The sequence below is a fragment of the Peromyscus eremicus genome, chromosome 9, assembly GCF_949786415.1.
Source record: "Peromyscus eremicus chromosome 9, PerEre_H2_v1, whole genome shotgun sequence".
NCBI lineage: Eukaryota > Metazoa > Chordata > Mammalia > Rodentia > Cricetidae > Peromyscus > Peromyscus eremicus.
The window spans coordinates 49227865-49249957 of NC_081425.1; positions in this window are offsets into that span (position 1 = coordinate 49227865).

Here is a 22093-nt window from a genome sequence, read left to right on the forward strand (position 1 = left end):
GATTCCTTTTCTTGGTTTATCGAAACAGGATCTCACTGTGTGGTCAAGACTGGCCTGGAACTTATCTATCTGCCTCAGCCTCCATGTGCTGGTAGTGAGCGTCACCCAGCTTTTGTATTTCTTTCTTTCTTCCTTTTTGTTTTTGTTTTTTGAGACAGCGTTTCTCTGTATAACAGCCCTGGCCATCCTGGAATTCTCTTTGTAGACCAGGCTGGCCTCGAATTCACAGAGATCCAGCTGTCTCTGCCTCCCAAGTCTGGGATTAAAGGCATGTGCTACCACCACCCAACTCAACTGGTTTACAGATCGAGTTCCAGAACAGCCTGGGCTACACAGAGAAACCCTGTCTTGAAAAACCAGGAAAGAAAGAAAGAAACTCACCAATTTTAGATGTTACAGCATCAAACAGTTACCAGTTTTTCATGGGTTTTGCCTTTATTTGGCAACTTTAACTAAAGACTCATAAAGGGTTAAAACTGTTCTTCTGGGGAAGTTGCCTTTTTGTGCTCTTTCTTTGTTCTGTGTCAGTTAAATGCAAGCTTCTAAATAAAAAGAAAGAGGAGAAGAAGAAGATGAAGAAGAAGAAGAAGAAGAAGAAGAAGAAGAAGAAGAAGAAGAAGAAGAACAACAACAACAACAACAACAACAACAACATCAACAATTTCTAATCAGAAATGGTAAATACAGAACTCAGAAGGTTGGTAACCAGTGAGGTAACAACAGCATGTGTGTCGGAGAAGTAGAGCACTGTAGGGTTCATGAACATTTGTCTCATCTTTTTATTCACCTAGGCCCAGCAACCATTAAGAAAGAGGGTTTTGCTGTAGAATAATCCTGTACACTGTGAATATGTATTACTCTCATTCGTTAATAAAAAGTTGACAGGCCAGTAGCCAGGCAGAAAGTATAGGTCAGACAGCCAGACACAGAGGACTCTGGGAGGAGGAAGGGTGGAGTCAGAGGAGTTATCAGGAGCCACAGAGGGAGAAGGGCATGCTGGAGGACAGGTAAAGCCATGAGCCATGTGGCAGAATGTAGATTAATAGAAATCAGTTAATTAAGTTGTAAGAGCTAGTTAGAAATAAGCCTGAGCTATTAGCCTATCATTTATAAGTAGTATAAGCCTCAATGTGGGAACTTGGAAGTGGCTGCTGGGACAGGAAAACTCCACCTACAGGGTTTTGTTTGATTGTTTTGACAAGACTCTACTTTCCAACATGCCAGCTTGTTACTAGTGAAACTCTTTGTTCCCACATAGTTCTGTCTCTTTAGTTACTAAAGTGGGAAGCCAGGGAGCCAGACCTGTCACAGTTACAGCTGCTTTGGAGGGTCTCCACATTCTGAGGCAGAGCTTCCTGACTGTCTGATTCTTCCATGAATTCCCGTTTGTTACAGACACTGACTAGACTACTGAGAACCTTGAACTTGGAAACTCAGTTGACCTTTGTGGATGAAACAAGGATGAATCAACATATGTGGTATAGAATTCCATCCAAGAAGAGTGGGAGGTTTTGGATCACCCCTTTCAAGAAATGGGACCAGGGTGCCAATATGTGGTCACCAAGAGAAGAAACCGGATGGTAGATGCAAATGAGAGTTACAAATGGCATGTCTAAGGAAAGAATGTGCCAATCTAAGGACCGATCTCAGATCGAAAGGGAGGTCGGGGAGCACAAGTAGTCAGTGTCTTCAGAACCACTGAGAGAAGAGGATGCCAGTGTAGGACGGTGATGTAACAATTACCTCAGCTAGGCAGCTGCATCCTCTTAAGTGATAGCTCTATCAGTTCCCATAAGCCTGCTCAGTTCCAGGAGACAGTAAAAAATTCGTTGTTCTAAGATTATGTTGATTTAAAAAAAATGCTTCATGAGCTGAGGAGAAGGCTCAGGAGGAAAAGTACTTGCTTTGTAATCATGAGAGTCTAAGTTCAATCTGATGAAACCACTGGGTTCATCACTGGCGGCATATGATGCAATCCCAGTATTGAGGAAGTGGAGACAGGCAGGACCTGGGGACTCATTGGCCAGTCAACCATGTCTGCACAGTGATCTCCATGTTAGGGAAGGATCCTGCCTCACAAAACAAGACACAAACAAACAAAAAACAATGGTGTGGACAATGTCTGAGCAATGGTACGAAAAGCTATTGTCTGGCCTTTACACATGTGGACACAGACATGGGTGGACTGAACACTTTCCTTCCCCAATGTTTTGTGAAGACATCCACTCAAAAAACTCTTTACTTGCCAAGGATACAGCAGTAAGCAAGACAAACAAAGATGCTTGCCTTCATGGAGCCTGTCTTCCGAGTGATGATCCACTATGGATCATCTGATCCAGGCCCTCCTGATGATGTCACAACTGACTGATGTGACAACCATAAGTGTTAGACCAGCTCTCTAGAGATACACAACTAACCTGAGTGGCATTCCAATTAGATTATTCCAGAGGGGAAAATGGTTAATAAGCAAAGTCAAATCCCAGTCCCATTGGCACACTGTAGGTTAATTAACTGTTCTCTGGTCCCCCATGAGTTTGGGTAGTTTGAGGTTATTCCAACATTCAGCCGAGTGCACCATGAAGACTTGGTCTCTAGATTCAAACGACTTGACTAGACCCTGCAAAGCACTGAAATTAATTTTCCTTAGCTCTGTCAGTCCCAAACATCTTCCTTCAACTTCACTAAGCACTTCTCTTTTCCCAGCCTCAACAGAGATATTTGTTTGTCTTCCACAATCGTCGTATTCTTATGTAGCATGTGCATAATAGCAAGCCATTCATATAGTCATTCCTCTATTTTTAGACAGGGTCTTCTTATGTGTGCTCAGTCTGGCTTTCAACTTGTGATTCTTCTGCCTCAGCTTCCTAAGTGCTGGAATTATTGGAATGCGTTACTATCCTAGGTTGGATTTTGTTTTGTAATCCTACCAATTTCTCCTTATTGGTAAGTTGAGGCTATTTACATTTTAGGTTATTATTGATCAGTATTTATTAATTCCTGTGTGGTGGAACCTTCCCATTTCTCTATGGGAGGCCCGCTCCCACTTTTTCCCAAGGGTACACTTGAGGAGAAAGAAGTGAGAAATGTTTAGAGAGAAGGATAGAGGGGAAAGAGACAGATAGAAACACAGGATAGCCTTGGGAGGGCCTGGATCAATATCCACGGTCCCTTCTGTCTCTTCTAAAGGGCTTTTTATAGGAATGCCAAGGAGTGGAGCAAAAGACCTCCCCCTAGCACAGCCAAGTGCAGACCCTTTCCAATCACCTGGTAACCACACATGTGGTCAAGCAATCCTTTAATGCAGCCCTGCTGGGTAAAGCAAGCTCATATCTCACTAGAAAACCTTTGTGGGCCTCCACATTCCTGTAGCTTCATTGGTTGTTTTTCTGGTTGATTATATTCTTGTTCATTCTTCACTTTCTCCCTGTTAGGATCAGTGGCTGTTTATTTTACTGTGTTGGATCCAATGGATTCCTTCCTAGTTTTTGTGGTAGTTTGAATAAGAATGACTCTGATAGGCTCATGTGTTCAGATACTAAGTTCCCAGTTGATGGAATTGTTTGAGAAGGATTAGAAAGTGTGGCCATGTTGGAGGAGGTGTGTCACTGGCAGTGGGCCTGGAGGTTTCAAAAGCCCACACCAACTCCAGTTAGTTCTCTTTGCCTTATACTTGTGGATCAAGATGGGAGCTCTCAGCTGCTGTTCAAGCACCATGCCTGCTTGCCTGCTGCCATGGCTCCCTGCTATGATAGTCATGGACGCTAACCCTCTGAAACTGTAATCCTCCAGTAAGCTCATTCTTCTATAAGGTGCCTCGTCCTGGTGTCTTCACAGCAATAGAGAAGTAAGCAGGATGGTCTCTCTTATTTATTGTTCTCATGAAATGAGAAATCTAATGCAGAGTGTGCCACAGGGTTAAAACTATTAGGGTTAAATGTGGGAATGACAAATTAAATGAGATAAAGAAGGAGGAGGCAGAGAAAGGAAAAGATAGAGGAGAAACAGAGTCCAGAGAAACATGAAGAAGAGACTTTTAGGGAGGAGAATTGAAAACAGCAAGAAATTGGAAAAATTAGAAAATTAGATTAAAGAAATAAAAAAAAAAAAAAAGAAAAACAGATAGCATCCAAACATTCCCAACAGTGAGAAAATTAAAGATAAGATTAGGCAACATGCAAGATGGAGAATACAATTTAAAACATGAGAGCTTATTAGAAAAAGGAAAAAAAGAATAGGAAAAAAATGAATAATTATAAAAACTGCATAAGCAAAATTATATAAACGCATGATTGGGAATAAAAAGTAAAATAATTAAAAAAACCCATGACAAACTAGAAATGCCACTGAAAGTTTAGTAAGATAAGAAAAGGAACAGCATCTGGAAACCATCAAGCCCAGAGGAAAGAGAAAGTAAAATAGACGAAGTGTTGGGATGCCATTTCTCTGGGTCCTCAGAAATTGGAGATGGCCAGTTCCATGCACAGGCAGTGTCAAGGGGATGGGTGAGATGGACGTGTGGAGCCTTCTCTTCCCTGTGGTTTAGACTGGGGTTGAGTCTGTGTGGGACAGTGTTCAATGTCCACCAGAGTTCTTTCCACATTGATTGCTTTCATTCTTTGCATCTCAGGGGCTTCTGCTGGCCACGGTCAGCACTGGAGTCTATGTGCTGGCCTGGCTCTCCCATTCTCCTGAGACTCTCCCGATCATATCCCTGTGTGTTGCTAATGTTCTAGTAGGGAGGTGTCTCCCGAGTGCATTGGGTGTGGGGAAGCAGCCGTGCCACAGCAGATAGCCTGGACTGATGCTTCTCAACCCCCCTAAGTATTGATTATCTTATGAAGGGATGCTGCTGTGGGTGTCAAGTATTCTGATGGCAGGTTAGCACCCTAAGAAGCTACAGCAATGGATAGCAGAGAAGGCTTCCACTTGTCCACCCCAGGCTCAGGGTTATCAAACCATCATGAGGTCTAACCCACTGTCTCCCTGCTACAGAGGGTGGAACCCGCTTTCCCTGTGCACTTTACCGTCTGGCCTGATCCTCCTGCTGCCTACACATTTTCCTTGTCAGCTTCTGACCCTCTCAACTCCCTACAAGCGCCTCTCAGGGGAGTCTTCCACCCTGAGTCTGTGGTAGGTTAAGTTCAGGCCCCATGGCATTAGAGTTTTCCCCTTTCCCATAACTCGGTCTCTCTCAGATGTGGAAAGCCACTGCCCTCTAAATCATGGAGGAGGGGGGATTGATAAAGATGTCCTATTCAGGGCTGAGCACCGCACCATCACTTCCCTTCAGCACTTTGACCAGGGATGAGTTTCTGTGTCAACTGCTACCCACTACAAACAGATGCTTCTCTCACCAAGGTTGAGAGAAGCACAAGTCTGTGGGTATAAACATCCGTGTTTAGAAGGGATTGACAATATGGTCCTTTAGCGAAACAGCATGGACAGATTCTCTCCTAGGTTCTGTGAGCTCCCCAGCCCTGGGGCTGTTGACCAGGTTTACAGTACTAGATGTGAAGTGGCAGATCCTGGGAAGAAGGCCTTAGATCTCATCAGAAAATAGTTGGTTACCCCATAACGGTGGTTATGGTTCGTTAGAGTGGAGAAATACAGATTAACATCAGCCATAGAAAAGGGGAAGGAAGGTTACTACCATGCAGTTTTTTCATCAGTGAAGAAATGTGGACAAGACTTGTTCTCCCAGCAACAGTGTGTAATGCCATGGAAGGTAGTGATAAGAGGGGAGCTCATATGAGCCATGGTTTCCAGATTTTCTTTAAAAAGAGGTTTTATTTTATTTTTAATTATGTGCCTAGGTGTGAGTATGTGCACATGAGTACAATACCCTTGGAAGTCATAAGAAAGCATCAGAGCCCATGGAGCTGGAGTTCTAGGTGGTTGTGAGCTGCCTGATGTGGGTTCTGGGAACTGAACTCGGGTTCTCTGTATGAGCAGTAAGTGCTCTCAGCCACTGAACCATTTCTCTAGCCCACAGAATTATTTTTTCCAAAGGTGGGGAGTGTTCAGGCACAGCAGACTGCTTATGTGGTTGTCCTTACTCTAGCCCCTCCAGACATCACAGTGAACCTCATGTCATGGTCCAAGGCTCTACACATCAGTCACATTGTTAGCATCAAGCATCTGGAAGACCCTAGGCTCCCAGACACTCTAAGACACTCTTCCTTGCACACTATACCAAAGGTTTTATTGTTATCTCAGGAGCAGAAAAGGGCCGTACTTTTCTCTGAGATGTGCAGGGATTGACCACCCAGACTTGCTGAGTTAGTCCTTAAGGAATAGCACTCCACAACATTCTCACAGTTAAAAAGGATTCAGACATTATGGGTGGGTGTACCACACAACTTCTAAACACTATCCTTATAAATGCAATGTGTTCCTGGCTGCTGTTCCCAGAAGCTCTTATGGAGGGCGTGACAATCCTCAGGACAGCTTTAACTTATCATAGGAAGAGTGACAGTACGTTAGGATGGCCACCTACATACTGCCCGAGGAAGTTCACAACAGGCTTCTTATGAGAAAGACTTTTACATTCCATTTGAATCTAGGTAAATTACGAGAAACATCTTTTCTCTCAGGAGAAGATGACAAGGGAAGAAACATTTGTCCCCATGCCAGGGACACCTCCAGAGAGGCTTTTCCTAATCCCGTGAGAGCACCAGGGAAGGCTACATGCATTTAGACAGCTACACTCAGAGCTGGGTCTTAGCTCTGGCTTTTCTACCTTCTTAGTGACTGCAGTGGGTTATATGGACTCCAGACATGTTAGAATCCTTACCCTGAGCATGTGACCTTATCAGGAAATCGAGTCTTTGGGGGATCTAGGTAATCCAGGAAGTTAGAGGCATTTTCCTTGTTTGTTTTCTATTGATGTGATAAAACATAGACCCAAACCAGCTCCAGGGTCGAAAGGGTTTAATTTCATCTTAAAAATTCCAGGTCTCACTCCATCACTGAGGGAACTCAGGGCAGGAACTCAAGACAGGAACCTGGAGGCAGGAATAGAAGCAGAGACCATGCAGGAATGCTGCTTACTGGCTTACTCTACAGAGTTATTCAGCCTACTTTCTCATAGAACCCAGGACTATCTTCCCAGGGTGCCATCACCCACATCATTTATTAAGGAAATGACCTATGGACATGCCCATAGGCCAATCTGATGGAGACATTTTCTCAATTGAGGTTCTTCTTCCCAGATGACACTAGCTTATGCTAACCTGACAAAACCCAACCTATGCTCTGATCAGCCTAGAGTTACAGTTAAGCTACAATTTCAGTGAGTAGTGTCTTCAGACAATGGAGGGGAGGATGCGATGTACAGAAACATAAAAAAGACTGGGATAGTAAATCGATGAGCCACAGGACACTGGGGTTTGCTGGCGAGTGACTAGGAGAGATACAAGGAAGAACTCTTTCAGGAGGCCCCAGAAGCTCCTCGTCCCCATAATGCATGGAAGACATTCAATAAATATTTGTGAAATGCATGAATGGAATGAGTGAATGCTTCTGTTGAGGCAAACCTTTGATGCCAGGACATAGACCTGTCTTGTGATTTCAGACTTCTGGTTTCAAGAAGGGCAAGAGGATGATGCATTTCTGTCTCTTTAAGCCAAGCTTGTGGAAATTTGCCATAGCAGACGCAGTGATCTAGTTTCACTTTCTGAATGTATGCTGCCCATCGTTTTCTCCTGTGATATAGACCTATTGAGGGGGTAAAATGAGATAATGTGTGCAGAACAGTAAGATATCTTCTCATTTGCAAGTTCTGTTTCCTTATGTATGCATGCCTGTGTGTGTACGTGCATGCGTGAGTGCCTGTGTGCGTCTGTGTCTGTGTCTGTGTGTATACATGCATGTGTGTGCATGCATGGAGCTGTGCTTGCCTGAACAGGAGCTCATAGAGGCCAGAGCTTGATGTTTGGTTGCCTTCCTCAATTGCTTCTCCACCTGACCAAGAGATAGGTGTGCTCACTGAACCTGGAGCTCTCTGTTTTGGCTAGGCTGGCTAGCCAGAGTGCCTGGGAACGGCCTGTCTTTGCTCCTCAGTGCCGGAGTGCCCTGTTGCTGTCTGCTCTTACACGGATACTGGTAATCTGAACTCAGATCCTCAGGCTTACTCTGCAAACAGTGTACGCACTGAGCCCTCTCCAGCCCGCTCTCTAGACAATCACAAATGTGTTCTTACTTCTTTTAGAGACTTCAGGGTGTGGTTTGTATTTTAATGATATTCCAGCCATGAACTTACTGGAAGGGGCCCTGCAGAGAAACATATTATGATTTCAATGCAAAGTAGTAAGAAAAGGGAAGCTGGGTGGGAGCAAATGTCAGCACCCAGGTTCTGTTTAAGAAATATATATGTCTATGCACTAAGGATAGACCCCGCCAAGTGATTCCATTGGCATCTAGAAAGGTAAGCCCCTACAATAAGATTGAACCAACCTGTGACTATATGGTGGTGCCAGTCTGTGATAGTGAGCAGTCTAGCTTTCTTTCCTCTGGATCTTCTGCTGTTTATGTGCATTGGCATGGGTTTCTAGAGGAGGCTGAGACAAGCACAACGACATCAATAGTTAGAAATATTGCTCAAACAGAGGAAGGACTGTTGGCTGCAGAAGGCAGGAATTTATCACTCATTGCTGTAACGCTGCCACTCCATAAGGTCACCATGGTGCTATGTCATTTCTTACCCACGAGTCTGGAAGAGCGGCTTCTGGTATAGGTGCGTGGGGCCCCAGACCATTTGTCTCTGTCACTCGATGCATACATATGCATACAACTCATATGAGAGGAATCTGCCACGCGCTCCTTCAGGATATTCAAATCCTCTATGTACTGCAAAGGAGAGGAGGGGTAATTTATCAGGCACCTGTGCTGTGCCAGGAGCGGTGTCAGCTGAATCTACATACATTTTCTGATTTAAGCCTCATCTAATGGACTTGGTAAGACCCCAGCTCAAATTGGATTTGGGGAATATGGCCTGAAAATAAGTTGACCATGGAACTCAGACTTCACAGGTCATTGGGAGGGGAATTATTTTCCCCTAAAAGATGCCCATTGTTAAAAAAATGAGCTTTCCATTCATTCCCATCCATTCAATCAACAAGTATTCACTGAGTGCCTTTGGTTGGCTCTCTTTAAGAGTCAAGAAGGAAATTTCTACTCCGTACAGGTTATGTTTCAGCTTTGTGAAAAGACACACGCTATTGGGAAGCTGTTTAATCTATGACTGGGCACTCGTGTGGGAAAACCAGAGCTGGGTAAAGAATTTTGGTAGTAAAGAGACTGGTTGATTGTGATTTTAGGAAGGTAGTCAAGGCATACCTCACCCGGAAGGTGACAGTAAGCAAAGCCTGAAGCAGCTGAGGGAGGAGTCACGTGAATAGCGGAGGCGGGGCCTTCCAGGTAGAGTCAAAGATAATGTGAGAGACTGCTTAGCTTGCTCAAGGGACAGTGAGGAGACCAGTGACTCTTATAGAATAGGTGAGAGAAAACAGAAGGTGATCAGAGGTGGTTTATTTGCAGCTGGAAGGACTTTGGTAGGGGTAAACTTGTTGGTTTTTAGATACATTTAGCTCTTGTTTGGCTGGGGTGTGTTTTGTTGTTAGTGGGCTTGTCTAGCATGCACAAAGCCCTGGATTCGATTCTCAGCATGACATAAACTGGGCCTGGTCATGTATTCCTGTAATGACAGCATTTGAGAGGTGGAAAGACGATCAAGAGTTCAAGGCCATCCTCAGCTACATAGAGTTTGAGGTAGCCTGAGCTACACAAGACTCTGTCCACAAAAGATAAAAAGTAAAGATTACTCTTGGTTTGATGGCATAGATTGTAGAAGGATAAAGTAATTGTCTATGGCTATTGTAGCAAATGATCACAAACAAGGAGCTTAAAGCTTTAGAAATGTTCTCTATTCTGGGAGTTACAATTTTTAAAATCCATGTGTTGGTAGACTCCCTTGGAAGACTCTAGGGGAGACTCCACTTTTGGAGACATCAGCTTCTGGATGTTGTTGATGGTACTAGGTATTCCCTGTTTGTGGATAGATAAGTCCCGGCTCCACTTCCATACACATATAATCTTCCCCATACCCCGTGTCTCTGCTCTCTCCCTCTATATAAAGTCACCATCATTGGCTAGTGGGCTTTGAGTTTTAGTACACCATCTCATCTTGATTGTACCATTGTACCTGTAGATATTCTATTTTCAAATGAGATCTCAGCCACAGGCACTAGGTGCTATGTATTTTTGGGGAACACATTCCAGCCCATAATGAGGGGCAACTATAGAAGCCAAGAGTTCAGATGAGAGAGATAGGCAGCTTAGACCTGAATTGGAGCTGAAGAGTGATGAGATGTAGTTTAGCTCTGTGTATGTGTTCAGATCTGCATCAGTAACAGCTCCTACCAGATTGTGTGCATGAGAGAAAAGGAAGCATTATGGACATTCCCGCACTGTTCACCTGGGCATTGGAAGGGTATAGATGCCATGGATTAGAGTGAGGAAGCCTTCAGGAAGAGCATGCTTGGGAGTTATTTAGGAGTTTGATTTTGAACATGTTCCAGACATTTTAATTTTTTTAGATATTAACATGGTGATGACAAGTAAGAAACAATCTATAAATCTGTGACATTTCAAGGGGGAGGTCTGAGCTATAGATGACACATCACTGGATCCAGGTGGGGAGTTGTCTTCATCACTGGATCCAGGTAGGGGGGTTATCTTCATCACTGGATCCAGGTGAGTAGGTGTCTTCATCACTGGATCCAGGTGGGGAGGTGTCTTCATCACTGGATCCAGGTAGGGGGTATCTTCATCACTGAATCTAGGTGGGGGAGGTGTCTTCATCACTGGATCCAGGGGGGAGGTATCTTTACCCGCTAGAAAAATGAACTTCCAAGAAACGAGTGGGGAGGAAGGAAAGGCTTTATTCAGAGGTCAAACAATGGAAAAGAGGGAACTTTGCTCATCAATCAGCCTCCTCACCTCCAGGGGGGCAGATTGAGAGCTTACAGCTATTGGGTAGGAGTAAGGAAGGGAAGAGTAGGGATGAACAAGGGGAGAGATATTCCTGTGTTTTTGGAGAGCTACAAGCTCATCTCTACCTTTTATGGTCAATGATCATTTCAACCATTTATGACATTTTTAGTCATGGTAGTTGGTAGATGTCTTTAACTTTGACATGCGGAGAGAGGTTGAGCAAGTTTGGGTCAAGTTAACCCCTTACTATGTCCAACATGTCTACCTGCACAGCTGAATAGAATCCCCCTCAAAGTTGAGGCTCAAAGGGGGCAGACACACTCGAAGGTAGAGGTGTGAAGTTTTCTCTTCTTATTCCAGTCACCCATGGGACATCTGCAGGCCCAGGAGGAAGAGTTGGTGTTTTTAGCAAAAGCAGCCTTCAGGGCCCTGAAAAGTAACCTTGACAACTGCCATTCCAACCCGTGTGAATGATATAGAGCTGGTGGGAAAATAATAATGTACTGCCCAATGTGTGACCTCCAAATTTGTGATCTTTAAGTCAACTGAGAGAAAGTCAATTTAGTTTGTTCAGGAAGGGAGAGAGGGAAGGGAGGATAGAAAAAGATAGATAGACAGAGAGATAGACAGACAGACAGATAGAGAGTTTAGTTCTACCCTGACCTGCTCTGATGTCTGAGTCACTTAAGGTAAGGTTCTTTGATCACACGACTAGGAGTCCTGGGTCTATAAATGGTGAACGTTCTGTCTGTTTGTGCTATAGACATAATCACAAAAATATTCATTCGAATATCTGGACATCTGGAAATGATTCTGACATTGGAAAAGACTGTAAAAGAATAAATCTGTCAGTTTTCTTAGCATAAGCCCCAAAGTACCTTCCTTTTTGCTGGAAATGGACATGATAAAAAAAACTTGGTCCCCTGGGACAACAGCCAACAGCTAGCTGTCTGCTAGACTCATTTAACACACTCTTTCACTTACTGCTTTCAAAGCTCTCTGAGATTGGCCTGACATTACAAAGAACAAAACCCAGTTTTGGAGCAGTCAGGTAATTCACCCAGAAACATCCAGCTTCTCCAGCGGAGATTTCATCCTGTGTTTCTCTGGCAGCAGGATTGGAGATGTTGACTGGCATGTGATTTAACCTCACAAATATCCATATTACTTTGGTCTATCCATCCAAGAAAAATATTTCTCATTCGGGAGAGGGTATTGCTCAAGTCACCCCTGGATTCCTCTAGCCTTGTGTTAGTACCAACCATCATGGATCTCCTTGTTATTCTTAACCTGTGGTTCCCTTCAAGGCCTCATTTCTGCTAACATACCTACATTTCCCATGGGAGACTTGAAACCATTTTCTGTCGAGGAAGGAATGTTTGCTAAGATGTTGAATGAATGTCTATGTGCTTGCTTTATGGTCTATTATTCTCTTCTCAACAGCATACTCTTGATTTTGTTCATAGTAGACTCTAATCCCTTACCCCATCCTCTTAGAGTAAGGTATGGCCATGCTATCCTTTACTTCTAAATATTTCAGCATGTGCTTTCTAAAAACAAAGACTTTTCTTACACAATGATCCCAACCAGAAATTAACATTGATAGCACATTATTTTCTAACCTACAAACCTTTTATGTATGTGTATCGGCAGTGGACACAGTAGTAGATTTTGTAGCATAAGAAAATGAAGACCTCTCTTGTTGCCTTTGGGCCATTAATCCAGAGTCTCTGTTGCGTTTGTTTTTGTGTTTAGTGATAACAGACCTATTTGTGTGACCATTTGTTTTAGGGGTACAGACCAGTGAGGTTGTAGACTGTCCCACAGTCTGAGTTTGCCTGGTCATGCCTGGTGATTGAATTCTGGTTATGTGTGCGAGTCAGTGTGAAACTGCCCTTCCCATCAGGAGGCACCTGCTGGTTAGCCCCATCAACAGCAGACAGAGTTCCTCAACTGCCATCACTAGCCATCACTAGCCACGCCTTCCCTTGCCTCTGCTACTTTGTGACCACTTAGACTCTCCCCTAATTCCTGTTTGTACTAATAGCTCTCCCCTCTCTCCCTCTCCTGTCTCCTTGTACAGGAAGCTGCTAATAGCATCGGGTGGAATGGGAAGTCTATTTCTATTTGCTTGTTTTTCAAGAATATTTCTGATCAATCTGGCCATCCTCCTGCACACCATTCTGGTACCCCACAGCCCCGGTCACACTTCAGAAGATGACGAAAGATTAATTTGCTCACAAAGCCCCAGGCTTCTGCTGCTTGCTCCAAATAACATCCAAAAATGAGAATTTAGGATTTACCATTCCTTTGTAAGGATTGAAAACTGAAGTTAATGATTTTTTTCCATTTCAAAATAGAATAGGCTATCCTAACCACAAATATCAGGGACTCTGTAACCCTATCCTGTGGTGGGCTTCAGTTTTCCTATGCCAACCCTGGCACTTGGGACTTCTCCTAACCATGCTTCTGTGACCTTCCTCTGTGAGGAGGGGGCTCCATGGCTTCTACTGAACTCACATAGGGTGTGTGAGATAGAAGCCAGACAACCCTTCACTTCTTTTTTTCTAAAATTCTTATTTAAAGAGTGGACACCTTTCTCCTGTCATTTCAGGGTTCATCATCCTAGGTGGGCCAAGTCATTATGGCAGCCCAGACTCAAACAGACTCCAGCCTGGCCACCCTGCCTGGGCTCCAGTGATTTCATAGCCCCACAGCAGGTCTCAGAGCTCAAGGTTGATAACAGAATCTTTTAGCCTGGGGAAACGAAATACAGTCACAAGTTGGTGTGAAGCTTCCCATGTGAGCGTAGCACATGGTCTCACAAACCTTCCCAAGATATTTCTGTTTTCTCTTCCTCAAGTGTCGAGGTGTGTCCTTGGAGAGAGGCATGTCAATGGCTTCTCTTGTGAGTCCCCAAGATGTCCAGGAATGTGGCTTTTACTCAGGTGCCTTTGAGAGATGCGAGGAGCATTCTCAGAGACGGAAGTGAAATTATTAGCTAGTGCGCGTGTCTGTGAAGGCAGAGCTGAGAGGGGGTTTTGTGGTTAAGGACTGTCTTTAGTGCTCCCCCAGGAAACCAACACGAGGGAGGCTTACACTTTTGTAGCAGCCATGTGTACCATTTGCTACCAGCCATGCGTAGACACTTTCACAAAAAAGTAGAGGGATGGGCAGATGGTTTGGGACTGAGACTTCTCGGTCGAGGTCTGTGACACATGGAAAGGACAAGTTCAATAAAATCATAAAAACATCAGAGGTTCCAGTCTTAAGAGTAGTGTGGTACCTGAGAATGTGTTCACACACCAGAAAAATACCAGAAACCTGTGACATCCATCACATTCCACATAGGCGGTGGAGTCTCTTCAAGGGGGTGGTAAGGCTGTTGTACCCTTCTCCATGTAGCTTGAGACTGCATCCTGTACCATTCCTAGTCTATGAGTTCCCTGCCGGCTTTTGCCCTCATTCAATTTATTATTAGTTGAAATACAATTTTCAGGGAACTCTGGAAGAGGAGTCAGAAAGATGGTAAGAACCCATGGAGTGGAAGACACAAGAAAACAAGGGCTTCTGGATACGACTGGACTGACTGACACATACATGACCGTGTCAGCATGCACAGGGTCTGCACAGGTCTAAGCTGGTTGGGGTTCCAGGATTGAGAGGGGAAGTGGACACAAGCCCACAGCCAGAACCCAGAAGCTATCTCATGGGATACAAACCACTCTTAAGGGCAGGCCCCATGCCCAACAGTAGATGGCCGACACAAAATGAACTCAATGGTATTTTTGGAGGGTTTTTATCTAATAACCCTTTGTCTGGGCACTTTTTTTTTAACCTTGCAGATGTTTTGCTGGTATATTATGTCTTCTGACTTGGTGTTTTTATGGGTTTCTGTGTCTGTGTGAATGTACGTCTGTGTCTGTATCTCTTGTGTCTGTGTGCGTTTCTTGTGTTTTTGCCTTGTTCTTTTTTTCCTGTTTATTTCTTTTGTCCTGTTCTGGTTTTTATTATTATTATTATTATTATTATTATTATTATTATTATTATTATTATTTTAGTGCCTGTCTGCTTTCTAACAAGAGAGACAGAAAAGGTGTGGATTAGGGTGGGTAGGGAGGTGGCCAGGATCTGGGAGGAACTGGGATGGAGAAAATTGTGATAAGAATACACTGTATGAAAAAAATTTTCAATAAGAAAGAGAAAGAAATATGATTGTGTACTGTTCATATCACAACTTATAAATATACAGTCCCATGGCTTCACCATGTTCACAGTTATGTAATCATTATTAGTATGTAATTCCAGAACATTTTCTTCACTCTTTCCAAGTGACCCTAAGCAATGAGCAGCCCCTCACCTCTTGGTAACCACCAGTCCACTTTATAGTTATATGGATTTACATTTTATGTAAGTGGAATCATGAAGCATGTGGCCTGCGTGTTTGGTTTCTTTCACTTAGCACAATACTTTCAATACTTTCACTGTACACAAATCAGTATTTTTCCCTTTGTTTTTTGGGTAACATGCTATGGTACAGAAATGTTACATTCTGTTTGTTTGTTCATCAGCTGATGGCCTTTTAGACTGTAGTCAGCTTTTGGCCACTAACAATGGTGCTGTTGCGAACATTCAATTATGGTTTCATGAGGACATATGTACTCATTTTTGAGTGCGTATTTAGGGGTAGACTTGCTGGATTATAGGTTGACTATACAATGAACTTTCTGAGGAACTATGAAATTGTTTTTCATTGTAACTGTAGCATTTTAGGTTCCCACCTGCAATGCGTGGGATTCCAATTTCTCCACATCCTAGTCAGCATCTGTTCCTTTGGTACATGACTTTGTCTTTCTGTGTGTGTATGTGCCAGTGTGTGTTCCTGTATGTGATTCCTGCCCTCTCAGTGGATGTAAGTGGTGTCTCATCATAGCTGTGAAGAAACAAATTTTTATTACATCTTGTATAATACATTATTGTATGTGTGTATGCATGCGGGGTGCATGCCTGGCACAGTATACATGTGGAGATCAGAGTACACCTTGAAGCAGGTTCACTTATTCTACCGCATGAGTCCTGACAGGCTGTCAGGCTTGGCAACAAGCTTGCTTACCCACTGAACCACTCTCACTGGCTGGGCTGTGAATGTTTACTGTGTTCTTACATGTGTCAGAACACTAGTTGGCACATAGGAATCCCCCAGTTCACAGTCTCTCGGGGAACTTTAGCCGTTCTCCCACTCAACCAACATCCACCAGGTTTTCTAGATGTCCAGCACTTCTAGGATGGGCTAATATGTTAGCTGGCTTCTCATTACTATTACAAACAAGGGTAGTCAGCTTATTGAAGGAGAAGGTTAGGGCTGGGCGGTGGTGGCACATGTCTTTAATCCCAGCACTCAGGAGGCAGAGGCAGGCCGATCTGTGAGTTCGAGGCCAGCCTGGGCTACACAGTAAGTTCCAGGACAACTAGAGAAACCCTGTCTTGAAAAACCAAAAGGAGGGGCTGGAGAGATGGCTCAGTTGTTAAGAGCACTGACTGCTCTTCCAGAGGTCCTGAGTTCAATTCCCAGCACCTACATGGTGGCTCACAACCACCTGTAAAGAGATCTGGTGCCCTCTTCCGGTTTTCAGGGACACATGCAGGCAGAATACTGTGTACACAATAAATAAATAAATCTTAAAAAAAAAAGAAAGAAAAGAAAAAAAAAAGAAAGAAAGGTTAGCTAAGCATAGAGATGATGCATTCCATGCATTCCAAGTTCTTGGGAGGCTAAGGCAGAAGGATTGTGAGTCACACAGTGAGACCATGTCTCCATCAACGAAAAGGATGAAAGACATTTAGGTTCACAGTTGGCCCTGTGGCCTTTATGCCTCTGGTGAGGCAGCATATCACAGTGGGTAGTGCACAGTACACAGCAAAGCTGCTCATGCTAAAGAGAGACAGTGGAAGAGATCAGGGTCCCCTCAGTCCCTTTGAGGACAGACCACAGATGGTCTAAAGATATCCCACCAGCCCCCACTCTGAACTTTGCATCATCTCCCGCTAGTGTCAAGGCTGAGACCCAGCTTTTAACATTTTGGATGGAAACGATACCAGCAGGGACCCAAGTGGAAAGAACATGCAGATTCCTGGCCTTCCAGAAGTTACACTGGAGCAGAGGAACCTTCAATAAAGTGCTGTGCATTGGAATAGTGAGTCTTTGAAGGACAAGAACAAGGGCCAAGGTAGAGAATGATGCTCATGTGTGTTTCCAGAAAAAGAGGCTCAGTGGCCTGTAAATACAGATATGAATTAGTTCATCGATTACAGAGGCTCTGGAGACCCATAGCCTCCCGAGGAAGGCTGGAGGCTGAGAGTTGGGCAAGAGACACAGCTGGCAAAGGCATTCTGCTGTGAAAAAAGAAAAGGCTGTGTCTCAGATATGGTTTAAAGAGCATCTTCTGGGGGAACTCTGCCTTGCTCAGGGGAGGCCTGGCATTTATTTAGTGTTTATACTTGACTGGACGAGGCTCAGCCACACTAAGCAAGGCAGTCTGCATTGCTTAAAGTCTACTGGTTTAAGTGTACACCTTTCCCACAAATGTTCTCACAGGAACTCCAGTGTAACAGTTGGCCAAATATCGGGGCGTTGGTAGGGTTGGCACAGAATTAATCATCACAGGAGTGTCCACAGTAGAAAGGCTGCTCCATGCAGGCGACACTTAGACTGGCATATAAAAAGTGAAAAGAAATCCAGCCTTCAAGGTCTCACAGGCCTCCCTGCGACTTACCTTGATTCTTCTCCCTCTTCTTGCCTGCCATTGAGATCAGTAAAGAACAGAAGGGGAAACAGCAGCTCTTTTGATGGACTCAGTGTTGTGGCATCAACTGATGGACCCGGTCCCTTTTCCTTTTCCAAATGGGGAATTTTGTCCCCATCTGGACACGAGGGCAGGTTTCCAAGGAAAGCAAAGAGAAGCAAAACAAACGAGTAGACCAAACAAGAGACGCGGCTTGAAAGTTCCAGAGAAACGATGACTGAGACCTTGAGAATTTGCCTTGTCACTTCCTTGGTAATCTAAAATTACAGATTGTCCTGGATAAATAGGACACAAGCTATATCTAGAGAGGCAGATCATCTTCTCACAGGGTAGAGTCCACAATCCAGACTCGTCCCAGTGCACAGAGGCCACACTCTTCCTGACCTCGGCGTTGTAACCACCTTTGGCAGTTTTCTCTGGCTCAGACATGTATGACCCTAGATACTTTATGCCATTCACTCAGAGCACAAGTAGAAGAGAGCAAAGCAATCAAAGTCCTATCAATCACATGCCCCTCTTCCGCGTGGCACTGAATTGAAATAGACGCCATTATCTCTTCCTCAAGTAGTAACTAGGGTGGCAAGACACACTGACACCCGAGTCACCAGTTTTGAAATCTTTTAATATATAACACTGATTGTTTTATTTATTTATTTATTTTTTTGAGTAGAACCAAAACTTATTCTAAGCCACAGTCATCCTAGGGTCCCCCCTGCTATATAGCCTCCCTGGTTCTGTGGGTTGCTCTAGCTAGAGTTTTTCTGGTCCTGCCTGGCCCACAGTCAGGACAAATCTCTCTCTTCCACCCAGTCCCGCAGCTGCTTAGACCCAACTGAGTAAACACACAGAGACTTATATTGCTTACAAACTGTATGGCCGCAGCAGGCTTCTTGTTATCTAGTTCTTCTATCTTAAATTAACCCATTTCTATAAATCTTTACCTTGCCACATGGCTCGTGGCTTACTGGCATCTTCACATGTTGCTTGTCATGGTGGCGGCTGGCAGAGTCTCTCAGCCTCTGCCTTCTACTTCCCAGAATTCTCCTCTCTCCTTGTCCCACCTATACTTCCTGCCTGGCTTCTGGCCAATCAGTATTTTATTTATTAACCAATCAGAGCAACACATTTAACATACAGAACATCCCACAGCACTTCCCCTTTTCTTTTCTTTCAAAAGGAAGGTTTTAACTTTTACATAGTAAAATTACAGATAACAAAACAATTATCAAGCAAAAATTACAGTTACAATATTACAGAAGATATCCTATCTATCTTATATTTGTGAGTCTAAGGTTTTATATCTAACCCATATTTTATCATAACTGAGGAAATTATAGCTATCTAGTCTTCAACCACATCAAAGACCCCAGAAGGATATACTATTACCTGAGAAATGGGAGAAGGATGCAAGCAACTTTGGGGAGTCTTGCAGGGTAGACAGAGACAGCTGGCAGCCTGGACAGTCACCTAATGTTCCTTTGTAGAGTTGGGGCATCTGTCTTCAGCCCATAGGCCTAGAGTCTCTCAGTCATTTCTCTCTGTGTCCTGTAAAATGTCTGGCAATTTCCTCTGCGAAGCAGGAACCTGAAGGACCATTTTGCCAAGCAAAGTTCAGTGGTCACCTTCCTATGGGTCTTGCATGTCCAGTTGATCAAGCAGTCCAGGCAAGAACAGTTTCTTGCCCAAATGTCTATTTTTGACAAGGTGAAGATAAACTCCATAAGGAGTGTCTTTGATGCCCATCCTCCTCTCTGTAGTAAATTGGTGCTGCCATTTGACTTAGAATTAGGGTTTGGATATCATATAAACATTGTGTTTGTATTACAGCATATTGGCCTTCTCCAACAAACTGATCCTGGAAGATTTGTATACCTTTATCCCTCCATTGTTCTTCTATGTTTTTAGCTTCCTCTTTATAAGATCAATTCTATCGCTTTTGGGATATTTGCTGCTAATTTTTCCCAAAAAATTACTGCAAGCTCTTTGCCAAGGTTCACTTTCTGTCCATAATTTTTCAATATCCTCCTTAGTTAAAGGTATGACAACTTCTGCTGGGTCAAATGTAGATGAACAGTCTTATTAAATAAGAAACACAGAGCCAATTGCAGAGTTAAAAGCCCAAGAGGTCAGAGCAGTAGCTGAGAGCTGAGCTTACCCTTCGCTGCTGCTGCTGTCCTTCCTCTCAGCAAGAGCGCTACTTCCTGTGTATCTGTCTTTTTATAGACTTTCTGTTCTGCCTTCTCATTGGTTGTAAACCCAACCACATGACCTCCTCGTCACTGCTCATCTTTATAGACCTCCAGGTCTTCTATGGTTGGTATTGAGATTAAAGGCATGTGTCTCCATGCTGGTGGTATCCTTGAACACACAGAGATCTGCCTGTTGTGTGATCAGGATTAAGGGCATGTGCTACCACTGCCAGACTTCTGCTATAGCTTGCTATCAGCTCTGACCCCCAGGCAACTTTATTTATTAACATACAAATAAAATCACATTTCAGTACAAATAAAATATCACCATAGGTTGCAGTCTGATTGTTCTTTGCTTTATATCTAGAATCCACTATGAGTAAGTACATACCATGTTTGTCCTTCTGGGTTTTGGTTACCTTACTCAGAATGATATTTTCTAGTTCCATCCATTTGCCTGCAAATTTCATGCTGTCATTGTTTTTCTCTGCTGAGTAGTACTCATTGTGTATATGTACCACATTTTCTTAATCCATTCTTCGGTTGACGGGCATCTAGGTTGTTTCCAGGTTCTGGCTATTACAAATAATGCTGCTATGAACATAGTTGAGCATGTTTCTTTGTGGTATGATTGACACACCACATCTGACAGAAGACTGATCTCCAAAATATATAAAGAACTCGAGAAACTAGACATCAAAATACTGAACAATCCAATTAAAAAAATGGGCTAAAGAGCTTAACAGAGAATTCTCAAAAGAAGAATCACAAATGGCTGAAAGACATTTAAAGAAATGCTCAACATCCTTAATTATCAGAGAAATGCAAATCAAAACGACTCTGAGATACCACCTTACACTTGTCAGAATGGCTATGATCAAAAACACTAATGAAAATTTATGTTGGAGAGGATGCGGAGCAAAGGGAACACTCCTCCACTGTTGGTGGGAATGCAAACTTGTACAACCACTGTGAAGATCAGTATGGCGGTTTCTCAGAAAATTGGGAATTGATCTACCTCAAGACCCAGCCATACCACTCTTGGGCATATACCCAAGGAATGCTGAAACACCGATTGTTAATAAAAACATTTAAAATGGGTCAAGGCATTGCTATGAATCTTTGATGACAGAGCAAACAACGCTCTCATCCTCCAGGGATAGAGTTAGCAGGACCCTAAGTCCTTTCTCCCACTGCAGGTCAAAAGGTCAAGTTCAGAGACCTGGCAGGACTAAAGTTTGATCCCTCAGGGGTTTGACAAGCCCCTTTATGTTTGACTGTGCTAAGGACCTGGCAAAGACCATCATGAGTCTGTCCTGGGACATGTGTATTTGTCCTGGGACTTCATCTTCCATGGCCTAAGTGATGGGGGGCCAAGGGCAGAAGGAGAAGTGAATGGGGAAAGGAAGTGGACTCTAAGTATCACCAGAAAGAATGATTTTATCATGGAATTTAAGGTACTGGGGGCACAAACAATATTTTGGGGTGCCATTCAGATAGAATACATAATTACATGTATTCTCCAGGTACCTACCAAAGCTCCCTACACTGCTCAGCACCCCCCAAAGCCTCTAGCATTTAGTGGTTAGTCCTAAGAGAACTAGAAATATCTAAGAACTTTTATGTCCTAGGTATTTAATACTGAGTAGTTTCAAGTAGCAGAAAATCCAAAGTGGCTTGGACACTATAGAATTTAGTAACTCGTGTTGTTGGAAAAGTCTGGAGGTCGATAGGGACCATGCAGGATTCACCCAGGTTCCTCCATTTCGATGAGATTTACTTGGCTTTGTTCTCTTTTCTTTGTCTGTTTCATCTGAAGACAGGTGTCAAGATGGGTACAAGACCATGGCCCATGCACTTGCATGGTACAGTATTTGATTTTTCTCTATGCAAGTCTATGAAGAGTGAGGAAACATTTCCAGAATCCCTCAACATATTTCTGCTCATATTTCATGAACTTGAGGTTTTAACACCTTCCAGATATAGGCATTGTATTAGTCAGGATTCTCTAGAGTAATAGAACTTACAGAATGAATCTCTCTCTCTATCTCTCTATCTTTCTATATCTATCTATCTATCTATCTATCTATCTATCTATCTATCTATCTA